This window comes from Crocodylus porosus, unplaced genomic scaffold (genome assembly GCF_001723895.1).
Source record: "Crocodylus porosus isolate Cpor-Errol unplaced genomic scaffold, CroPor_comp1, whole genome shotgun sequence".
In the NCBI taxonomy this organism is placed as follows: Eukaryota; Metazoa; Chordata; order Crocodylia; family Crocodylidae; genus Crocodylus; species Crocodylus porosus.
The window spans coordinates 141857594-141865449 of record NW_017728931.1 but is presented as its reverse complement, the minus strand read 5'-3'; positions in this window follow the sequence as shown (position 1 = coordinate 141865449).

Here is a 7856-nt window from a genome sequence, read left to right as displayed (position 1 = left end):
ATGGAGTAGGGGGGAGGGGCTTTTACCCATTCAGTGTCCAAGGCACAGGCAAAAAAGCAGCAACAGGAGCACTGTGGGGGGTGGGAAGACGTGGTTGTAGCTGTGGCTATAGCAGTGGTAGCACAGACCAGGTTGCAAGTAGTCCATGGTTTGAGCTAAGCTCTGGTAAAGTGTGCCCCCCACCCCAACTTTGTTAAACCCCAGCTTTGAGTTCTCCTCCAATTTCATTCTAGAGCCTCTCCAACCTGCTGCCACTTCTTGCCAGTCAGTTTCATAGTTTCTAGGGTCGGAAGGGACCTGAGCAGATCATCAAGTCCGACCCCCTGCCATGGCAGGAAAGAGTGCTGGGGTCAAACGACCCCGGCAAGGTGTTCATCCAAGCTCCTCTTAAAAACCCCCCGGGTAGGAGCCAGCACCACTTCGCTTGAAAGTTGGTTCCAGATCCTAGCCGCCCTGACAGTGAAGTAGCGCCGCCTGATGTCTAATCTGAATTTACCCTCTGCCAGCTTGTGACTGTTATTCCTTGGTCACTCCTGGTAGTGCTTGAGGGAACAGCAATGCCTGCTGGTCCCCTCTGACTAGTTTGTAACAGGCCACTAGATCCCCCCCTCAGCCTTCTCTTAAGGAGGCTGAACAAGCTCAGGTCCCGTAGCCTTTCCTTGTAGGGCCTGCCCTGCTGCCCCCGGATCATGCGAGTGGCCTCCTCTGGACCCTCTCCATGTTGTCCACATCCCTCTTGAAGTGCAGCACCCAGTCTCAAGTGACCTTTTCCAAACCAAAGTTCAGAGCCAGTATCCCATTCCTCAACCTGCCAAGCCATGTTCAACATTGACTGCAGTTTTCTTCCTGAAATTTTGTCCCCTGTTGGCTTCCCTGATGGTCTTCTCCTGCCTTTTCAATCATTCCTTCAGTCTCTAAGAATACTCCTCTGTACTATCAATAAGGCCTGATAGGATCTGATGCTGGATCCCACAATCACGCCTCCTGCCATGCATGTGTGGCATGGCAGGAGGCATAATTGTGTGGATCACGCATCCCATCCCATCATGCCTTTACCTGAATGTTTAGAGCAACTCTAAAACAGAGCTCAACCTCTCTCCCCAAACCCAAGATCCCAAAGCCTGTCCACAGGCAATGAGAAATGAGGTAGCAGAAGGCACACCTACCATCCTGCTGCCCACTGGGGCCCACAACAAGGTTCCCAAGCCGGACATCTAAATTATATCTACAGGCATTTCTACACTTGAACCTACTGGCAGACACAGCCACCACCTCATGGATCCAGAGCTGCGCACTATTGTTGGGTTCACTGCTGCAGCTGTGTTAGTAGAACATGAAACACACCTTGGAAAAGCATTAGCTGTAGAAGGAACTGCTACCGTGCCTTTGTCTGCTCTATAGCTGGTAGAAGGAACTGCTACCGTGCCTTTGTCTGCTCTAGCATCTACCCATCTACCTTCTGCAGGGCAGCTTCTGTTTTTTAAAAAAAAATCCCAAAAACCAGAAAACAGGAAAGATGTGTTCACTGTCAGCAGAACAGACTCAGCCTGTGTCTGAAGATTTTTTTCTACACAAGAGCTGCCATTCACTGGGTCAGACCATAGGTTCATCTTGCCCAGTGTCCTGATTCACACAGGGGCAGAGTAGATGCTGAAAGGGAGAATGAACAGGGTACGGCCATGGTTTCCATGCCCCCGCCACCGCCTTTTCACTCCCACTTGCAGCCTCCAGTATTTCAGATCTAGCGCAGGGGTGCTCAACTTCTGGCCTGTGGGCCATGTGCCAGTCAAATGCAGCCTGTGGAGCCATTGCATCTGGCCCACAGGGCTCCAAGGGTCAGGAAGTTTAGCAGTGGGGGAGTGGTGGCCAACACCCCGCACACCCAGTCGGAGCCTGGCCATAGCCTCTCCTTCCCACAGGGCTTGGTCATGGCCGGGCCACACCCCCTTCCCTCCACAAAGCTGGGTCACATCCTTCCCCCCCTCCCCCCCACCTCAGAGCCAGGTGAAGTCCCCTTCCCCTTCTGTTGGGGCAGGGCAAGGTGCCCCCTACATGGCTGGATGGTGCCCATACCAACCCCAGGCACCGGATCAAAACCACCATCCAGTCTGTGGTTAGGCTAGGAACTGCCCATCCAGGCTGCCAGGGAAAAAAGTTGAGCACCACTGATCTAGGGAGGTCCAATGCTGGTGCTGTACCTTTAATTCCCAAGTTCAATAGCTAGTGATGCACCTTTCATCCAAGAATTTGTTCAATCCTCCCCTTTTGAATCTGGCTAAACTGTCAGCTTCCACGTCTTGTGGTGACTTTAATTGTACACCGTATGGAAAAGAACTTTCCTTTATTAGTTTTAAACTTACTACCTACTAGTTTTATTTTATGACCCCCCCACCCCCAGTTCTCATATCGAGATTGTCAATAATTAACCCCTATTGACTTCTCTTAACCATTTAATATTTTGTAAGCCCTTATGTCCCCCCTCAAGCATCTTTTGTCTAAACTCAATAGGCCTCGCCTCATTAGTCTCTCATATGGAAACCCCTCCATACCACTAATCATCTTTGTTGCCCTTCTCTAGACTTTCTGCAGAACATCTTTAAAATCCAGGCTTTCCTAGCTAACCATTCAAATGAACTCTAGCCCATGCTCACCATCTTGCACTTTGGTTATGGTAACATTTTCTCTGACCGTAGGATCATAGGAAGGTAGGGCTGGAAGGGATCTCATGATCTAGCCCAGCCCCTGCTAAACCATCCTCAGACAAGTACTCGATTAACCTACTGTTCAAAGTGTCCAGGGATACAGATTCCACAACCTCTTCACGTATTCCGCTTAAGCATCCTCATAGTCAAAAATTCTTCCTAATCTCCAACCTAAGTTTCCAGTGCTGTAGCTTGAGGTTATTGCTTCTAGTCCCTCCTACAGCCATAGAGAAAACCCCCATCTCAAACACTGCAATAGGACAGGTAAAGTTGCATGGATGCACTGTTTCCTCAGTCCTCTGAAGTCAGTGGGAACTTCCATTGACTTCAGTAGAACCAAATTACATTCAAAGTTTGCTACAAGGAAAAGATCAAAGCTGGTAACATTTTAATATCCTGAGAAGCTTGCCAACAGTACAGCAAAAGACAACAAAGGTCAGAAATATTATAGAACTTACACTGGTAAATGATGAATGTAACAAATTCACTGCTTGCTGGTCTTGCAATAGATGAAGTATTGTGATTAAGAGAGGCCCAAGATAGAAACAACACAAAAATGGGGAGGAAAGCAAGAACTGAAGCAGAAAAGTGAACTACCAAGTAAGGGTATTCCAACAGAAACAAGTCAAGAAAACCTTCTATTGACACAGAAAGATAAATCACAACACTGGGGACAGAGGGGAGGGGAAACAGACTTAGGTTTAATAACCAACACTAGGAAGTGACTACATTAAAATAATCAGTATGCCTTCACAGTACTGTAATAGCATTTATGTTAACCATCTCGTGAAATAAGAACATGCCCAAAATGGTCTTAAATCTAGTATGGCCATACTGCACTATAGTCTCTTAAAATAAAACCTGCCTATCCAGAAGGTTTTCAAAACTCCACAGGAAAAAATGGCCTGTCCAAAGGATAGACTTTGGACTTCTCACTTCAGTGAATTTAATATCCATTTGTTAGTGCTACACTGAAGTCAGAACAAATAATAATTCAGTGACCTTGCACTGAATTTTATTATTATTTTACCAACCCCAAGAAGCCTGATGAAACTTCCCAATACAAAGAGAAAGCAAGTTCTTTACTCCAAGAAAATTAAACACTAATTTCAGACAAGCTGCAAGGAGGCGTAAGGTCAGAAAGGAAAGAAGAAAACAGTGATTTTAGTTACTAAACTAACCTTAGATTACAGCCAACATAAGATGTTTTTAAAGCGCTAAGTGAGAAACATGAACAAACAGGAGCCCACTTATAAACCTTGGAAAAATAGGCAACAATCTCCCCTTTCCTGCTAGGCCCTTACAGTAGGCCCCTGCTTTCTAGCTGCCTTAGTAGCCACATCATCTCTCTTCAACTGAGGGAAACTGCACTGCTCTGACCCCTTTCATTGCAGCATCAGTCTCGAGCACTCCACTTGAATCATTTTCTTGGCTCCTTCTTTCATCACATGAAATTTAGATGTTGTGTCATCGCACCACCAATCCCCTCCAGAATTGTGCAGCAGACTCCTTGTTTATTTGCCTCATATTAGGTCACACAGACATCTTCACCAACTATTTATTCTAATAGTATTTACTAACTTGATTTATATGCTGCCCTTCCCAAAGTCTCAGGGTGGCTTACAGCAAGACCAAACAATACATAAGAGCAAACTGAATATCGAAATAGAACAGGACATAAAAATTCCCTAAACAACACCCCAGCTTAGTCATGCTTGCTAAACAGCTGCCCAGATAGGAAGGTCTTGCAGCATTTCTAGAAGATGCCCAGGCTCAGATTCTGGTAGACCTGGGACAGGAGCATCTCCAGAGCTGAGGAGTGAGTAGGGAGGGCAGCCTCCCACCTGTTTTTGCCAAGGGAACTTGGTGAACTGCTGGAACTAGGCGACTGCTATTGGCTAACCTTGGGGACTGCGATAGGGTGTAAGGGAGGAGGTTTATTAGATATAAAGGGGCCAGAAAGTGTAGAGCTTTATAGATAAAAAGCAGCATCTTGGACCACACTAGCTTTTATTGCTTGGTAAGCTGGCAACTGTTCCTTTTTTCATACTACTCTTTTCACATGAAATATTCTCTGAACTGATCCATAAAGAAAACATGCAGTTTTCCTTCTAAACCCTGATTAAACAAATGACAATTGTATTACCTGTAAGAAATCTGCCAGGTAATGGTCATCATTCAGGTTGAGTAGCAACTGAGAACAACTGTCATCATTCACAATTCAAATATTTGAAGTGTACAAATCTGTACATAGGAAGTTTCCCTTTTCTTCACCCATTGTAGGCAGCTTGTCTTCCCACACAGCAACCCCCACCCTTCTCCCAAGGTACATCACTCACTACTGATGTTACAGCTCACAGCAGCACTGTGCTCCAGTCCAGACTGGGGCCTCCAGAACTAGTGCAGTATAAACTTTATGCAATACCTCCCTAGGCATGGGAGGAAATGGCTAAAACATGAAACATGTTTGAAAGCATCACCTGATGCTTTATTCCACTTTCTGAAGCATTGGTCCTGCCTTCAGCAAAAAGCAAAAGGTATTTCTGGAATTTATATAGCACAGACGTGATCTTTCCAGAGGCAGGCCTAACCCCGCAAGAGAAACTAATTCTCCATGGAGCACCATTTAACTCCCTCTTCAACTCCCAATCACAAGATTAGCACCTGAGGGCTCATTTATGCAGAAACATGCAGGATAGGTAACATGCATAAACAAAAGCATGTTAGGGTAGTGTTGTGACTCCATCATGGGGAGTGTGGCCAGAGATCAGTTAGGCTAATCCTCTTAAAATAAGGCCACTTTCCAACTGCAGGTGCTTCCTCAGCCTGATGAAGGGTATTTATATGCAAAAGCTTGCTAAGAAGAATTTGTCCAACTATTTGAGATGGTCTAATAAAAGATATCGGATTTCCCCAAGAACCTTGTCTGCCAGAGCAGGGGTTAGCTTACTTGTGAGGTTGGTGTACATCAACCTCACACTTTTAATTAACTGATTCTCAATGTTCCTGACTGCCCCCTTATAGAACAGCTGGGAGGCATAGTTAATCTACACGTGAAACATTTTGTGTCTAGTTAAAAAGCACAGCGGAGTGAGCCCCTAAAGATACTTACATTTTATGTGAAGATTTGACATGCACACAGCTTTTTTTCAGAATATTTCTAATATTAACTGTTTATGTAAATATCTGTTTTTCAAATGACGCCAGCCAGAATGAGAAGTGTTTTACTACAACTGCCCATTGTCAGTAGCTCCCAAATACTCATGTTTAAATTCTGTAAACATATCTGAACAAATAAAACAGCATCCATCTCAGGCTCTGATTTTAAACAGCTTAAAATCCATGCTAAAAAAAAGATGCCCTAATGGCTAGACACTTCTCCCAATTTTAGAACTACGCAAAGTCCACACCAGTAAACATGTCTGCAGAAATGATTTCCTAAACAGAGCAGTTCTGTTGTACACTTCCCATCTCAACAGAGCTGGCAGGCAGTGATTATAGTAGTAGGAAATTATCTATTTTGAGACCTGTTTGCTGACAAAAGATGGTATCTGTTTAATCTTTGTAAAGGAGTCCAAAGATAACTGAGGGGCAACATATTAACTGTGGATTAACTTCAAAACTGAATAAAGTTGTTTAAACAGCATAACCATAACAAAAGAAAAACACTGCTATTGATTACAAAACAGACAAACTCACATCAATAGTGAAGGCATGGTGAGGGATGAAGAGGACATTAACATTAGAGATAAGAGTAGCATCCAAACCCAACTACTTCTCCAAGGCAGACAAGGTTCTTTGGGTGGATCCAATATCTTTTATTAGACCAACTTAAATAGCTGGAAACCAATTATTAAGCAAGCTTTCGGGTTCAAAAACCCTTCATCAAGCTAAGGAAGTTTCAGCAGTTGGTGTGTGCTCTTCCTGGATGGAATGAAAAGTAAAGAAGCCAGAGGTTGGTCTGGTATGCACACAAGACAGGTAGTTAGTGAAAATGTAGACTGAGGAGTCAATGGGCAAGAGACAGGCTGGGGGAGAGCGGGGAGAAGAGGAATGAATGAAAACACTTTTTGTTTTTTACTGCTTTGTTATCTAGAAAGGCAGCTTAGCATCAGGATTGCAGAGTACTCTGCGGTTTCAGGTGTTTAGTGGAAGCTCTCTCAGCCCTTGCTTGGAGGAATAGACACAGAAAGCAAAAAAGTTAAGAAAGTGAATAACTGCCTAGCCCTAGATATCACTCCTTTAGTGAAAACAATGGACTAACCTCTCTAGTTCTTCATCTAACCAGAACAGGTTGCAGGTTCATCCCGTTTTAAAGAACCCCATAGGCAGAGGAAGACTTCTAAAGAAAAATGAAACAACAAAATTCACACACTAATGCCCACTTCAGGAAGAGGAAAACCTCTTTCACCTTCACAGCAGTTTCTAGCAAACTTATAGTTCGTTCTTGGGGACAAAGGATCATTTATTTCTTCTATCCAAACACCTGGCCTACTGGGGTCTCAGCTCATGACCAGGGTTTCTGGTACCACTGGAACAGAAACACTAAATAACATCAAACCAAGAACACGAGAAAGCAAGTAGTCATCATTACCCAGTAATGAACACCGCAAGCCTCTACCAGTGCCATTTATTTCACCCTTAGTGACAATTTCTTGCTTAGTCCAACAGCAGCAAGCCCTTGCCCAAGGCTCTTCCCAGAGCCGACCCTAGGGGGGTGCCGGGCCCAGGGCAAACCAGCCTACGTGGGGCCACTGCGCAGGGCCACGGCACGGCAAGGGTGGGGGGTGGCCTCCGTGCTTCTTTTGTGTAAAGACCCCCCGAAACAGGCATGTAGACGGGTTAAGACATTTCAGGCCAGGTCCGCGTGCACGCACGCATCGCCTTTGAGGGGGTTCCCGGACAGAATAGCGATGACGCGGATTACCCGCCACTCCTCCTGCAGCCGCTCCGGATTAATGGCCAGTCCTGCCACACATGCAAAGGGGGCGAACCCGAATTAACCGCCGAGGCGAGGCACGTAAATCCCCCCCGAGCCCCGCGGCGGCTCCTACCGACTGCAGGCGGCAGCCGAGCCCGCCCCGCTGCCGCTGCCGTCCGGGGTGGCCCCCGCCTCGGGGGAGCGGCTGCGCCGGGCCCCGGCGCTGGGGCGGC